The sequence below is a fragment of the Camelus dromedarius genome, chromosome 11, assembly GCF_036321535.1.
Source record: "Camelus dromedarius isolate mCamDro1 chromosome 11, mCamDro1.pat, whole genome shotgun sequence".
NCBI lineage: Eukaryota > Metazoa > Chordata > Mammalia > Artiodactyla > Camelidae > Camelus > Camelus dromedarius.
The window spans coordinates 63521789-63538952 of NC_087446.1; the positions used below are offsets into that span (position 1 = coordinate 63521789).

Genomic DNA, 17164 nt, shown 5'->3' on the forward strand with positions numbered 1-17164 from the left:
TGATGAGTCTAGGGAGCCACTAAAAACAAAGATAGCAGTTTGGACAATCGCAGAGGTTTCAGACAGACAACCAGGACCTCAGGCTGGGCTGACTGCCAGGGTTCAACTCCTGCAGGAGACCATTCCATCCAGACTGGCAGAGGTGGTGGTTTTATCTAATGTGCAGAAACCAACACAGAGAGTCAAGGAAAATGAAGAAACAGGGGAATAGATTCCAAACAAAAGAACAAGCTAAATCTTCAGAAACTTACCATAATAAAATAGAAATGATTTATTCTGAGAGAGAGTTTAAAATAACTGTCATAAAAATGCTCAGTGATTCAGGAGAGCAATGCATGAACAAAGTGAAAACTTCAACAAGAGACAGAAAATATTGAAAAGTACAGAACAGCAATCATAGAACTGAAAAATAGAATAAAAATAATTGAACTGAAAAGTTCACCTGGGAAGTTCAATAGTAGACTAGACTGATCAACAGGAATGATCAACAAACTTGAAAACAGGGCAGTAGAATTTATTCAAGCAGAGAGCAAGAAGGAAAAAGAATGAAGAGTGAAGATACTTAGGGGACTTTCAGGAACCTCCAAGCAGGCGAACATGTAGATTAAAGACATTCCAGAGAAGAGAGAGGAAAAGAGGCAGAACGCCTATTCAAGGAAATAATAGCTGAAAACTTCGCTAAACTGGGAAGAGAAACAGATGTCCTGACTCAGGAAGTCTCTCAGGATGATATATATTCAAAATGCTGAAAGAAGAAGCCATCAACCAAGAGTCCTCTACCTGGCAAAGCTGTCCTTCAGAATTAAATGAGAGAGAAAGAGTTTTACAGACAAACAAAAGCTGAAGAAGTTCATCACCACTAACATTGCCTCACGAGAGATGCTAAAGGGAGTCCTTCAAGAGGAAATGAAGTGATGCAAATTAGTAACAGGAAAACATAGTAAAGCATAAAACTCACTGGTAAAATTAAAAATAGTTCCATTCAGAATACTCCCCTATTTTAATGCTGATGGTGGTGAAATCACTTATAAATCTAGTATGAAGGTTAAATAACAAACATTGAAGTAACTATAATTATGATGATTTGTTGATGGATACACAGGTAAAAATAGATAAATTGTGATATTAAAGACATAAAATGTGGGGGGGGGTAAAAATGGAGAACTTTAATATGTGTGCAAAGTTACCAGCTTAAAACAGACTTATGTTTTCTGTAAGCCTCATGGTAAGCTCAAAGCAAAAATATACAGTAGATACACAAAAGAAGAAGAGAAAAGAATTTAAGAATAGCACTACATAAAATTATCAAATCACAAGGACAGAGAGGAAGAGAGGAAGACAGGAACAGAGGAATTACAAAACAGCCAAGAAATAATCAACTAAATGGCAATAGTAAGTCCTTATCTATCAATTATTAGTTCAAGTGTAAATAGACTAAATTTTCTAATCAAAAGACACAGAGTAGCTAAATGGATTAAAAAAAATAAGACCCAACTATATGCTACCTACAAAAGATTCATCAGCTTTAAAGACACATGCAGACTGAAAGTGAAGGGATGGAAAAAGATACTCCACGCAAATCAAAAACAAAAGAAAGCAGAGGTAGCTGTACTTACATCAGAAAAAATAGACTTTAATCAAAATACTGTAATAAGAGACAGAGAAGGTCATTATATAACAATAAAGGGGTCAATTCAACAAGAGGCTATAACATTTGCAAATATTTCTGTGCCCAATATGGGAGCAGCTAAATATATGAAGCAAATATTAATAGACAGCAATACAAAATTATGCAGGGGACTTTGATACCCAACTTTCATCAATGGATAGATCACCCAGACAGAAAATCAGTAAGGAAACACTGGCCTTAAAGAACACGTCAGAACATTTCATCCAATAGCAGCAGAATACACATTCTTCGCAAGTGAACATGGAACATTCTCCAGGATAGAGTCTATGTTAGGCACAAAATAGGTCTTAAGGAATTTAAGAAGACTGAAATCATATCAAGCATTTTTTTTTTTTGGCCACAATGGTATAAAACTAGAAATCAATTGTAAGAAGAAAACTGGAAAGTTCACAAATATGTGGAGATTAAACACCATGCTCATGTTTGACCAGCCCACAGCTAACATCATACTCTACAGTGGCAATCTGAAAGCTTTCCCTCCAGGATCAGGAACAATCAGGACATCCATCCTCACCAGTTCTATTCAGCATTATACTGGAAGCCGTGGCCAGAGCAATTAGGCAAGAAAAAGATATAAAAGGCATTCAAACTGGAAAGGAGGAAGTAAGATTATCTCTGTTTACAGCTGACATGTTATTATATACAGAAAACCCTAAATGTTCATCAACAGATGAATGGACAAGGAAAAAATGATACATATATATATATATATATATATATAAACAAAGGAAGAAAATCTTGAAATTTGCAACAACATGGATGAAACTTGAGGGGATTATGTTAAATGAAATAAATCAGACAAAGACAAATAAATACTGTATGATCTCAAATGGGATACAAAAGAGCCAAACTCATAGAAAGAGACCAGATTGGTGTCGACCAGGGGTTGGGAGGTGGGTGAAATTAAGAGATGTTGATCAAAGGGTACAAACTTTCAGTTTGTAAGAGGAGTATGTTCTGGGGATCTAATGTACAGTGTGGTGACTACAATTATAATGTTGCATTCTACGACTGAAATTTGCTAGAGAGTAGAACTTAAGGGTTCTCATCAAATAAAAAAGTATGTGAGATTTTAGATGTGTTCATTAACTCAGTAGGAATCCTTTCACAACGTCCATGTAATTCAAATCACAGACACTTTAAAAATTTTACAATTTTATTTATCAACTTTATGTTAATAAAACTGAAAAAAAGAATTTCGCTGTACAATCACGGAGGTGAGTTTTAACCTGCAGACCAAACACAGACCTCTGGTTACTTTACGAAACACGAACAGCATTTAAAAACATTTATTTAAGGACAACAGAACCATGTCAACATAAATTTATTCTACTGCTACAAATGAACATAACCTCACAAAGAAAAAAGTTAATAGATGTCATCTTTTAATAATGGTTGAATTTGTTTGTGATAGCATGTTACATATGTGTACAAGAAACATATATATGTAATTTTTAAAGGTATAGAAATAATTTTAAGAATTAATATTCTAGTTAGTACCTACAACTCTAATTATTACTTAATACCAAGTTAGAATTCATGCCCCCATCCTTAAGCTTCCCAAATTAAAGCCATTACATACAAAAAGCCAAATCAAATGTTTATGGATGTTCGAAAATGAACACAAAAGAAATGTGACCATATAAATTGGAAGACATTAACTCTTAAATAGTATATGTAATAAAATTAGTGGAAAGTATTTAAAGATATGTAAGGTAAATATTTATATATAGAAGAACAAAATGTTTAACATACAGGGTAAAAGTTTATGGAATAAACAGAAGAGATTTTGAGCTTGTATTAAACATTGTTTAACTGGATAGAAAATCCTGTGAGTGTAGAAATAATTTTCTTGTAATTCTCAAAGAAGGAAATAATATAAACTTTAATTCATGGTAACAGAGTTGGCTGGAAAAAATGCCAGTTTGACCTCGGAGCTTTCCTTCCCACCGATCAAAATGTGAGTCTCTTTTTGATAAAACTGTGATTCCGTCTCCAGCTTGAAAATTCAAGTCCCCCGGCTGTTGTCCTGCAGAAGAGTACAGTGCTGTCACTTCTGCAGGCTGGTTTCAATTACCTAAAATAAGAAAAAGTATTTAAATTATTCACATTTTTATGAGGAAACTGGAAGCATGTGTCAGCAGGATATCCATTAACAACTCGGGGCTTGGTGTGCGGACGCCTTGGAAGCACGTGGGCTGTGTGATTTCACCCCATTGTGAAGAGCACACATTTGGTAATAACACTCCCTAAATCCACACGCGTCAAACTGCGTTCGATTATGTACTTAAACGTGTGTTTAGCAAATATTTGTGGTTATGAGTTTAAATTTTGAATAATCTATAACATTTCTGAGTTTTTCCTGTCTTAATAGGATAGTCAGGATAGTTTCCATGAACTATAGTTATCTGATGAAAGTCGAGCCTTGTGCTCCTGATTGGATCATTACAGCCTTAACATGAACACCGAGCTGTGCAGTCACTGGCTTTGAGGACTCCGGCCCCGGTGCCCGTGCCATTGCAGCTGCAGACACTTACCTCCCCCAGGCTTTTATGGCTGTTCTCCTGCTGTGCTTACTGGATCCCTTCTCTCAAAACAAAGACGAAATTCAAGTTTGCGCATCAAGAAGCACGTCTACACGTGTTTAACAGGAACTTCTACACTGCGTCTAGAATTATGGATGTTGTACTGGGAAGAAATACCTTGAGAATTGAGTGGGTAACACGAGTGAAAGACATCAAATACCATAAACTGTGTAGCATCACAAGAATTCTACAGAAACACACTTTCTGTGTCCTCGGCTACATGGAATCCAGCATTTCCAAGTTCTGTACAATTTTGTGCATACATTAGGCCATTGGGTGCTTGCATCTAAGAGCAAATATACAGAAAATATAAATAACCAAATTCTAAAGCCAGTTACTTATTTGAGCCTATAATACTATAACAATAAAAATAAACTGAACTTGGCCTGTCAGTAAGAAATAAAAATAGTCATCACTTTAATTAAACTACCTTGACTGAAGCACTGAATTTGTATCTCACACAAGATGGTGCTATAGCTCTTTCTTTTATAAAGCACGTGTCTTGTAGTTGAGTTCTCCCAGAGAAATAACCTTAATAATAACTAATCCCACTAGCAATATTACCGGAATAGTCCTTCCATAAAATGAAGTTCTTTATATTTTTATATTTTATAGTGTATTTATTTTTAATCTATTAATTTTAAGAAATAAGGCTAAAAGTATGTCACTAAAAGAATAAAACTTGACAGAGCCTGGATCAAATCAAAACCAGTTGAATGACTACCAATATACTGATAAACAGTCATTGCTGAGCACCAGGGAAAGTAGCTGTCACACTATGTTGAGACCAGTCCTCATGCCACGCCACGTTGTCACCAGATCACAAGAATGCAAGTTGATGTTGAAGAAAAATCATTCTGAACATTATTTTCTTATCAATAATTATACTCATGACCTCCCTATGGAGCTCAATCTCAAGTAACCGAACTTAACTAGTGAAAGCCCTCAAGTCACTCCTCCTCCCTCTTGTCCCCCAGACATGATGGACAACAGGAAGCAGCAAGTGAAAGGTGCTTGTGAGCATCGGGGAATATTCTGAAAGCCACAGCCGTCTTAGCTTCCGCACACGTACCCTGTTTGGAGCACTAACTGCAAAATTAAAGATGCGTAGGAATGCTGCTGGCAGGGTAACAGGTGTCCCTCCCTGTGTGCGCGGTCAGTCTCTCCTGTCCACTGAGCCGGGCACTGTGGTGGGTGCTGCACATGCCCACGTGTCCCCACTGCACAGAATACGAACCGAGACTTGCCAACGTTAAGTGGTCTGTCCCAGGGGTGGGAGCTGACTCTGGGAGGTCTGTCTCCAGCGCTCTTAACCACTATAGAGATTACACCCCAGGGTCCTCAGCAACCACACACATCTTAAATTGCATTCAACAGACAGAGCCGAGATTCAGCAGAGCAAAATTTCAAGGGGAATTAGTCTATTCTCCTGCATCCCTGTGCTATCCAGACCGTGCGAATAGTAACAGCTGATGCTGATGCTCCTTGGTAATCACTGACACCTGGAGTGTTGCCTAGTGGCTGTAGGAATATATTTTATGATGAATAATTAGAGGAGAAAAGATATTAGGAACTGAGGAAGAGAAAAGGCAGAGGGGATCGCAGACTTGATTCACTCCCTGCCCTCTAATTTGCTCTAACTGTCGTCTCCAGATGAGACAAGGGTAAAGCAGTAAAGAGATAGACGGGTGAGGAGGGGGCAGCACTGCTGGGATGCAGGAGGCCCCTCTTTCCGTCCAGGCTGGAGCCAAGCCGAGGCTGACGCGGGGGCTCATGCTGGCAGAGCTGGGGAGGGACGTGGCTAAGACAGGCAGACGTGGGTGTGCCGGACACCTCACCCAGCTGACTCGTCAGGCAAAACCCCCACCTCCCCGGGGAAGAGTTTAGGAGTCAGGAGTTTAGTCTGTTGGGAAAGTTCATCCACCTGGAAACAAAGCAGGGAGCCTGGCCTGAGTGAAGGCAGGTGCTCCCAGAAGGGGACAGCTCATGAGCCACTAGGTGCCATGCCTGCCGCTAGCTTTGTCTTCAGTGAGCTAGATGCTGTAAAGCTCCTCTTTACTGTGAATATTAGGGATAACTTCCATAGGAGATGTTTAACGTCCACAAAATGATTCATTAAGAACTGATGAGCCAAGGAGACATGTTCTTCCAGGAAGGGAGACCACCCTGGAGGCCACGGAAGCCCAGCCCACAGGGTCACTGAGCGGCCCGCACACACAGGTGCCTGCCCTCCTGAGTGATGCTTGTTACTTCAAGTTTTGCATTCTTGCACTTAAAAAACCAAATCTGGGGGATCTATAAAGCAATTGATCATTTTTGTCATAATATTCAAGTTTAATTCAAATAGAGGTTATTTTTCTCTCCCAAATCAGGGCCACACTTAACAGGAGGCAGATCATAATCAGCCTCGGTGACTGGCAGCTACTTTAAGGCTCGCAGCTAGGAAGGCTGGGTCCATGGGACTCCGCTGCCTTTTTACTTCTTGGTGAAGCCTGCATAGTGTAACCCACGTGCAGCCAACCCATCTGGCCCCAGACTCAGAAGAAGGATCTCAGCCTTTCGAAGTTGCCCTTCAAGAAGCAGCCAGAAGTAAGAGAACACAGCTTTGGGGCTGTTTCACATTTACTGCAGTGATGAGCTGGGTAGGCAACTTGATCCCGGCACCAAGGTTCCACCCAGGCCACGTGGGGCCACATCCTCTGTAGGACTGTGAGTGTCATGTTTAGCGAGCCAGACAGGACACCCGGGGAGGCCACCAGACCTGGGGTTCTCAAAAGGCAAAGTCCGGGCCATTTGTGGTTGTCACAGCTGGGGAGGGGGCACTACTGGCTCCAGGTGGACTTAGTCCACAGGTGCTGCTCAGCCCCACACAGCCAGGACAGCCCCCAACACGGAGCTGCCGTGTTCCCACGGATGGTCACAGGGCAGGTGAGAGGCCGGGGCGGATGCTGACGGAGGAGGCACAGGCCCAGGTACCAAGCCCAGAGACCAGGGCTGCCAGCACTTGCTGTGTCCCTCTGGGAGACCCGAGGACATGGTTCGAGCTTCCAAAAGTGCAAAGCAAATGTGTGCACATCTGGAGAATGATGGTCACACAACCTGTCTGCGGGCCCGGGGCAGGCTGGGGAGCTGGCCTGCGGGGGGCCGGGCATCCTGCACTGGGGGGTTTTCCCCTTGGGCCTCAGGCCCGCGGCTTGTGACTTCTCTCCACAAGGATGATGGACCAGGATGTAAGGACATCCCTGGTAAGAGTTTTAACTGCTTTCACAGCTGCTTTTTTTTTTTTTTTTAAACCACGGTAATGGAAAGTAAGATTTATCTTTTAAATAGACTTTAAATCTTCCCTTTAATTTTCTTCAAAATCCTTTGTATTTTGAGAAAGGACTAAAATTAATTAATATTAATATTAACCTCGTACCTACTGTTTGTGCAACTTGTCCTAACCCTTCAAATATAGAAATAAAACCCAACCAACCGACCAACCATGGGAGGAAACATTATCCTCAGTGAGTGGAAGTACAGGGTGTGAGTGTGAGCCTCTGTCTCCAGAGCCCACTTAGGGTTTTGTTTCTTATTACTAAACATTTTCCCTCTTTGCCTTTAAAGAAATATTTCTAATATGTTTGAGACACCTGGACTGCAGGTGCAGACTTCAGACAAGTCTGAGGAAAGGAACTCCAGTTCCCAGGCCTTTGCAGGGGGTTCACAGCCTCTGTGCACTGTGGCCAATGTCCCTGGGCCCTTGGGGCAGCGGGCACCTCCCAGCAAGTTCAGCCTGTCGACTCCTCAAGTTCAGCATCTAACTGTGCATAGCATGTTTTAAATGAAGTGCTTCTCAAAACAAGGTGGCTAGTCTATAAATCAAGCAAGGGGTGCTGAACAGTTGCCCAGATATTTCCACAACCTGCCAGATTAAGTAGGAATTTTGTGATTAGAAGATGGTTATGAATCACTTTCAAAACAGAGATACTCTTATTTACCGACTCTCTCATGACAGCTGGGAAGTTCAGGACAGAGCTTATTTTCGTTTCTGTTACCTGCAAAAAGGAAACAGACAAGTATAAGGGGGAACATTTAGAAAACTTATTAGTATAGTATACAAAACACCCCAGAATGCCAAATCTTGTCTTGCTGAGCAAATATTTTAAATTACTGTAACTGACAGAAATATCATTCGTCATCTTTAAATCAAGAGGAGTACCTGAATAAACACAGGAAATAGACCAAACATAAGGCAGATAGTGAATGTCTGGTGTCTGTGTGACCAGATGTGTATAAATGGCAGCTCAGGGCCTTGCAGTTACATGTTTATGAAAAACATGCACATCTTTTTCCAGAAGTGATTATAAAATACCCAAATAAAAAACCCTGCAATCCCCAAGCCAGTGATTTTCAAACATCCTTTCTTGCTTAACACCTAAAATAATTTGTAAACAGCAAGTATTCACTAGTATATTGTTAACTGGTATCTAAAATTGTTGAATATTAGCTTAAGGGTATAATGTTCATCATATTTCACATTCAGTTACTTAATCATATTTCTCCTTTTATGAATAAAAGGATCTTAAAGTGATAGTGATTTGAACTCACCATCATTCATTAAAGAAAATCAGTGAGATTTTTTTTTAATAGTCAGAGATTACATACTGTTCATTTTTAACCTTCAAATCATATATTCATTCCATTTGTCCCCAAAGTTTTACTCATGTATTAATATTATATTTTATGTAAGTTTCTACAACAAAAATTTGTACATAAACTTATTTTTAAATTTTAAGTAACACAATCCTCTATTAAATAATTTCTTAGATTGAGTTTCATTTTGGTACACATTGATCAAAATGTGAAATATATTATGAATTTGTTAATTTACTCAATGTGAAAGTAAACTTTTATTTGAAATACATCCTAATATGGGGCAAGACTTTTAAGAATTCACACACAGGATGACTATTTCTTGTTTCTGGAATGACATAGTTCAACATCAAATTGTATTTCAGTGTTCCTTTTTAAAGATATAGGTGCTAAGAGAGCTGATTTTTATAAAAACTAGAGATGGCAAGAAAGAGCTATTTTATAGCAATGTAACAGAACTCTTCTATATCCCCTCCAAGACAGGGGTGAAAAAAATCACACAGAGACCTATCGTCAAAAAAAAACAACAATAATAAAGTATTATTTGTAAAGTAATAAACTATTACTATTATAACTTTTTATTTTGGTGATAGCTATGTGATTTTAAAAATAATTAATATATAATGATAATATTAATTACTACTCTTATTGTTAATTCAGATAACAATGTCATTAGGTCCGCCTTAAATTTTGCTGAAAGCAAAAAAATGGAAATCACCTAATCTACAGAAGTGTTTACTGCTCATCAGACTGACTACACCAATATCAACATCCATAATTCACATTGGATCATTATCCTTGCATTGTGGGGACAGCGTAATGCAGATGAAGATTTGGTGGTGCTTTTAATCGAGTGTGAAAAAGCTCCCATGAAAGGCTAGCAGACAGAGGACAGCCTCATGTCACGGGTGTGCTTTGAGGAGTAACACGTGGGAAATGGAGATCTGGAAATCTGTCTCCCATATTACCTGTGCCCACGTGCCCTGCGTAGTCTCTGTGTACCCCGAGGTGTGCTCCAACTTGAAGGCCACTGGCCTAAGAAGTTTATGCGTAAGAAAATACAGAATTAAGCATTGAGGGGGCTGTGATGGGGAGGAGGGGAGGCAAGCACAGGGAGTGGGACTAAGGGGTGTGGTCTGGCCCGGGGTGGGTGGTGGTTCTAGTTGGGTACTGGGACAGGTCAGTGGCGGGGTGGGGCCGTTTTGGGGATGGGGACCCGGCTGGCCTGGGCCGGGCGGTGGGTGGGCGGGGTGGGTCGGCCCCACCGCCCGGCCCCTCCCGGCCCCAGTGGCCAAGTCCGGTACAGCAGGAGCGCCAGCCCGAGGGTCCGCGCTACGGGCGGGAGGAGGAGGGGCGCGCACGCGCGGACGCCGGAACCGGCCCAGAGCGCATGGAGGCTGGGCCGGAGCCGGGTGCTCCTCGACCAGCTCCCGAGGAGGAACACGGCCTGGGGTCTGGGCCGCCGCTTGGCGTCGCTGAAGCTGCCGCCGCCAGGTAAGTAAGGAGGCGCTGATGGGGGCGCCCAGGTCGGGGAGCCGGGAGTGAGGCCTGGGCTGCGCAGGTGGGGAGGCGCACAGACAGGGAGGGGTGCGTAGGTGAGGCCCGGGCCTGGCGGCCTGTTAGGACCCTGAGGCTTGTCGGGGGTCCGCGATCCTAGTTCGTGGTGCCCCCCCCAACATTAGTAGTGACTGAACCCCGCATCTTCGCCGCCTCTCCTATGTGGGTTTGGGAAAGCGGGTGCAGCCCCGGAAGGTGGGAGGGCGCAGGACGGGCCCTGGAGCACCACCTGCTGGCCCTTAGGCCATGGCCTTCCTGTGTAGGTGGGCCTGCCTGGCGAGTGAAGGCCGCCTGGGACCCTCCTGGGCACAGGCGACCTGGGGCGGAATAAGAGGCGAGGCCCAGGCCTTTGGGAGTTTGTTGGCCCTGGCCCGCCCCCCCATCAAAAGTTTTTGGCAAGTCTGTTTTTAGTCTTTTGAGGAGTCTCCCTACTGTTTTACACAGTGGCTGCACCAAACTGCATTCCCACCAACAGTGTAGAAGGGTTCCCTTTTCTCCACAGCCTCTCCAGCATTTATTTGTGGACTTTTGAATGATGGCCATTCTGACTGGTGTGAGGTGATACCTCATTGTAGTTTTGATTTGCATTTCTCTGATAATTAGTGATATTCAGCATTTTTTCATGTGCCTATTGGCTGTTTGTATGTCTTTACTGGAGAAATGCTTGTTGAGGTCTTCTGCCAATTTTTGAATTGGGTTGTTTGTTTTTTGGTCATTCAGTTGTATGAGCTGTTTATATATTCTGGAAATGAAGTCTTTGTCAGTCGAAACATTTGCAAATATTTTCTCCCATTTCGTAGGTTGTCTTTTTGTTTTGCTTATGGTTTCCTTTGCTGTGCAAAAGCTTTTAAGTTCAATTAGGTCTCATTTATTTACTTTTGCTTTTATTTCTGTTGCTTGGGTAGACTGCCCTAGGGGAACATTGCTGAGTTGTGTGTCAGATCATGTTTTGCCTATGTTTTCTTCTAAGAGGTCTCTGGTATCTTGTCTTATGTTTAAGTCTTCAAGCCATTTTCAATTTATTTTTGTGTATGGTGCGAAGGAGTAGTCTAACTTCATTGATTTAGGCGCAGCAGTCCGGTTTTCCCTATACCATTTACTGAAGAGACTGTCTTTACTCCATTGTATGTTCTTGCCTCCTTTGTCAAAGATTAATTGACCAAAGGTTTGTGGGTTTATTTCTGGGCTCTCTGTTCTGTTCCATTGATCCATATGTCTGTTTTTGCACCAATACCATGGATGACTGTAGCTCTGTAGTATTGTCTGAAGTCTGGGAGGGTTATTCTTCCAGCTTTGGTCTTTTCTTCAGTAATGCTTTGGTAATTTCTGGGTCTTCTGTGATTCCATATAAATTTTAGGATGATTTCTTGCAATTTGTGAAAAACGCCCTGGGTGATATGATAGGATTTGCATTAAATCTGCAGACTGCTCTGGGCAGGACGACCATTTTGACAACATTAATTCTTCCAGTGCAAGAACCTGGGATATCTTTCCATTCTTTAAGTCCTCTTTAATTTCCTTAGTCAGTGTTTTGTAGTTCTCTGCATGTAAGTCTTTCACGTTCTTGGTCAGATTTATTCCTAAGTATTTTATTTTCTTGGATGCAATTTTAAAAGTGTTTATTACTTTCATGTGAAGCAAGGCCCCTGACATCTGTGTGTGGATGTTGTGTGCTGCTGCCTTGCCGGGTAGTAGCTCTAGTAGTTTTTGTGTACAGCCTTCAGGGTTTTCTCTATATAGTATCATGTCACCCACGTATAATGACACTTTTACATTTACTTTTCCAGTCTGGACCCTTTTGTTTCTTTTTCTCATTTAATTGCTGTGGCTAGGAACTCCAATACAATATTGAATAGAAGTGGTGACAGTGGGTATCCTTGCTTTGTTCCAGATTTTAGCAGAAAGGCTTTCCGCTCTCTTGGTAGGGTATTGTGACTGTAGGTTTGTCATAATAGCTTTTATTTTGTTGAGACATGTTCCCTCTATACCGACTTTAGTAAGACCACGGGCGCAGTGCGGCCAGGGGGCTAGGAAGATGGCAGAGGCCGTAGCCCTGGTGGTGGCGGTGTGGGGAGGGGGGCTGCCCTGTGGGAGCCAGTCATTTGCCCCCATCTCCCCCGTGGCCTGGTGGGGTGCGGTCTCTGCTGCCCCAGGTTTGTCTTTAGGTCAGACTGCGCCCTAGAGGCCTGTGTGGCCCAGTCAGGGAGCAGCGGGGACGATGGCAGGTGTGGCAGCTGTGGAGGTGGAATAAGGGGGAGCTGCCTTGTGAGAGCTGGGGGATTTGTTCCCACCTTCCCCGTGGCCTGGCCTGGGGGCGGTCTCTGCTGCCCCAGGTTCACTGGAGGCATATCCCCAGGTGGGCCAGCTCCTTGGGAGCCTTGTGCGGTGTGGTGGGTGGGCAATGGTGGCTGTGGCTGGAGGGGATGCTGCCCGGTGTGAATCCCTGGATTTGTCTCCATCTCCCCCGAGGCCTGGCTTAGGGGCAGCATCTGCTTCCCCAGGTTCGCAGGATGCATGTCTCCTGGTTAGCTTGCTCCCGGGAGGTCTGTGCAGTGAGCTCAGAGGTCTCGGGGAGCGGTGACCAAGGTGGGTGTCCGGGGCCTGCCCCGGATGCTCCGCTCCGGTCATCTTGCTCCCATCTCCCCCGCGGCCTGGCCTGGTGGTGGCCTCTACTGCCCCAGGTTCATGGGATGTAGGATACAGGGCAGCGTGCTGCTAGGAGGCAGGCGCGGTGCAGTCAGTGTTGTGGGTTGGCAGCAGTGAAAGCCGGAAGTGGGAGCAAATCCCAGGGCCTGCACCACCCGGCCAAATTCCTCGCCTCTGGGTGATCATTGCAGAGAGGAAGCACTTTAGGCACTTCCAGCGGCCTCCTAGGGAGCTTTGCTGATTTGGCTGGCTATGTGTGGTGAACGTGCAGTTCCCTCTCTGTCCTTTTGTGGTCAGGGAATGCAAACTCACTTAAGTCTTAACGTGAAGAATAAGCGCTGCTGGCCAAGGAAAAGGTAGATTATGTAACACCTTTCTGAACTACAGAGAGATGCCCTGAGATTAACCCCAACAAGAAGCAGTGATGAACGTTACAAATATTCACAATCTCTCTTGGTGCACGGTGCACTGACATGCTGGGTGACATCGGGCAAGTTGCTTACCCACTCTGGATTTTGGTTTTCTCCTAGTAAAATTAGGGGATTGGATTAAATCAGTGACTGTAAGCCATGGCTAAACATTAGAATCATTGGGGGAAGTTTTAAAAGAAATTCCTCGGCCTCAGACTAATTAATTAATTAAGCCTGTTTAGGTATTTAAAAAAAAGTTGTTCAGGTGATTCTAATGTGCACCCAAGGTGAGAATCACGGGGCTGAACCACATCTAAGGCCATTTCCAACTTTGGCATGCTCTCACTTGGTGATTCAGTGACATAGTTGAAAAGTGACTTCATTACATCTGCTTGTGGGGACTGGGGAAGAAATGGATACTGACTGAGTTAGAATAAAACATTCTTCATGAATTTCCTGAGTCCCAGTTGGAGATTAAGTCATTCAGCTCTTTGCAGAGTAGCACCTTAAGTCCTGGGAGATAAGCAGCTGTCAAAAGATTAGTGAGTGAAATGGTTAAGTGGGAACATAAAGCAGAACATTAAGTGCCAAAATAAAACTTCTGAATGAAAGTGTTGGATACCGTGTGTATGTGTCTGCGCTTAAATGTGTACTTTCTCCCCAACATTTCCTGAGTACCTACTGTGTATCAAGCACTTTACATGTATTAATTCATTTAATCCCTAGAACAATCGTGTGAAGTGTAATAGTCGCCCCCAGTTTGCAGGGAAGCATCTGCGGTACAGAGCAGTGTAGTAATGAAGAAGTAGAGCCAGGACACAGACGCAGGCTGTCTGATACCAGATCCCGAGGGTAACCACTGCGCTGCTCTGCAGACTCCATGAGAGGGGCCCCAGGAGGGGGAGCCCAGAAGCACTTTTAGGGAGGGCTCGCTGTCTCCTGCCACTGTGCCCCTCTGTACTTTTGGGGCATCAGTTGAAGGGAATCCTGGCAGAGGAGGAGTGTTTGGGAAGAGGCTCTGCTCCAGAAAGTGGCTGGTCAATAGAAGCGGGAAGAGTGAGAGCATCGCAGGGCAGCCTGGCCCGGTCCTCGCCCCCTCTGGCTCTAGCTTCCAACTGCAGTAAGCAAGCAAAACAGAGGCAGATTGGAAAATGCCCAGTGCCTCACTCCCAAAGCTGGGAGAGACAGGCTGGGGTTGGAAGGGGTGCCAGAGAACGGTGACAAGGAGAATGTGAAACAGGGGGCAGGAGCTAATGAGGGGGTTGGTGTTGGGGGTTTTGGCTGAGAGTCTGTGACTTTTGGGAAGAGGATGACTCATGGAGAGTGCCAGGCCCATGCTGTATTACCCTCACCCACCTTGGCACAGCCTCCTGACATTTTCATAGTCAGTGTTGAGAGTGCCAGGACTCTGCAGACATCAGCCCCGCCCTCCTCTCCCATGCGCTGGCTGTTCCTTTGCCCTAGATCTGGGCAGAGGACATGGGTACCTGCATCTGGGGACCCCAGCTGATATCATCCTCCATCTGCTCTTGTTCTAGACCCTTGTTGCTCACTGTCTAACCTCAGTGTCCACCTGCCTTTGGTAGAGACAGACACTAGTTGCATACATAACCGGAGAATGACTCTTGAACTTTGAAATCTTTTTCTGCCCACCTCTGCTTACAATTTCCCACCCGGATTACTTTCTCTTAGAATGGGTGAACGCAACTCTGTAATTCTTTTCTCCACTCATTTCCCTGTTCTTTGGAGGTCTCCTTCAGAGTTAGCTTTAATTAGCGATCTCCAAGCTGACTGGCTGGGCTAAGCATTAGGGCCGGAAGCTGCTGAGTTGTTAGGGTTGGGTGAGGACTGAGGGAGGACATGGTGTGAGCGGAGAAGGCTTCTCATACTGGGAGATCTGGCTGGGCTTCAAGAGGGGGCCGTTGGTGGTGTGGCCAAGTTCCAAATGTTGGCATGAAGCCCACACTCAAAGAAAAAGGGCCCTCAAGACAGTCTGAATGGCTCCCTGTGGGAAGTGACCTCCCAGTCCTTCTCCCCAAGGCGCAAGGGGTTTTCCCTTGGATCCTCCAAGACCACAGTGGTCAAGCCACTTCTCAAAGGACTCCCCTCGATCACATTTCTATTCCTTCTCTCCCAGCCACTCCCAGAGTTCGAACTTTGGCTACAGCCAGAATTCAGAGGCCACAGAAGGCCTCTAGTGCTGGAGGGGTGGGGGCCGGTAAGAAAGTCCTGAGGCTGTGTGTGTTGGGGAGGAAGAGGCTGGCCCTGGGACATATGCTCCAAGGCTCTGCTGCCAGATGAGGTGGAGGGAGAAGTAAACCCTGCAGTGTGTTCTGAAAGTGTTTGCTCCTAAGCTAGACACAGCAGCTGGAAAATGTGTCATCTGGGGGAGCTGGAAAATAGGGGCTCCGGAGGGAGGGGAAGAGGGACAGAGGGGCTGGAGAAACCTTGGCTTCCACTCAGACAAGGGGCAAAGTCTTTGCTGGGTCCGGACATTTATCAATTTTTTTAAATATTTTGAAATTATTTTGAAATAATTACAGATGCAGAGGAAGTTGCAAAAACAGTACATTCCCTTGTGCCTTCCCCCCAGCTCCCCCAGTGGTGACACCATCTGTAACTGTGGCTCGGTATCAGAACCAGGTTGCTGACGCAGGTACAATTCTGTTAACTAGCCTACAAGCTTTATTCCGTTTCCCCCAGTTTTTTATATGCATTCATTTTCATATGTGTGCGCCTGTGTGCGTAGTTCTATGCAATTTTATTTCCCATATAGGTTTGAATAACCACCACCGAAGTCAAGATACAGAACTCTTCATCCCCATGAAGGAACTCCCTGTGCTATCTTTGTATGTTAACCCCCCCCCCCCCCGCATCTCTGTCCCCTAGCGAGCAGCAATCTGTTCCTCATCTCTCCAGTTCTGTCATTTTGACAGTGTTATATGAGTGGAATCACACGGTATCAGCATTGGTTTTAATTGAATGAATTTCCAAACTCCAGACTCAAATACAAAAGTTCTCTGGCAGGTTATTTATTCTAATATCGAGCTGCCTCCATTATCTGGATTCCTCCAGCTTCTTCATTCCCCTCCTTGACCTCCAATATTCCTCTCCATTCCAACAACCTGGTCTCACTTCCCCTTTAGGGAAAACCTACATGTCTAAATGTACCAGGCTGGTCTGGGACTCCTGCATGCTCCCCCGCCCTCCCTCTCCCCACTATTTATAGCCAGGCTGATTTTGGGCGGCCTCTCTCTCTCCTTTCCTGCTCCTTCCTCCTGTGGCAGGTGAGGTGACTTCTCAAATATTTGGGCAGAGGAGGTCAGAAGCAGATTCTTGACATCTGATTTCAGGCTCCGATTTAGCAGGAGCTGCTGGAGTGGAGATGGAGGGAGGCAGAAGCTGCAGGTGCAGACAGAGAAGAAGGCAGCTGGGGCTCTGAAGGCATTTTGAGCCCGGTTGGATGTTTGGGCTGAGAGTCCAGAGTTTCGGGTTCTATCCTGATTTCGCTCCTCTGCATTATCATATCGGCTCTTCTGTGTTGTCTGGGCTCTGAGATAGGAAAGGGATGGAGAGGGCGTATCTGGATGATGATAAAAGTAGGATCTCGGGGTCAGCCTGCTGTATCACCTTCATAGCAC

At 44.5% G+C, this 17164-nt stretch overlaps 1 non-coding gene across 1 annotated transcript; it reads left to right on the forward strand.

The window, feature by feature from the left end:
* The first annotated feature begins 10315 nt into the window (after window positions 1–10315).
* Window positions 10316–16389, forward strand: LOC105086401 (uncharacterized). Its single transcript, XR_010382964.1, has 3 exons — window positions 10316–10404; window positions 16117–16179; window positions 16300–16389. It is a non-coding gene; the product is annotated as an uncharacterized LOC105086401 (transcript).
* Window positions 16390–17164: the final 775 nt, after the last annotated feature.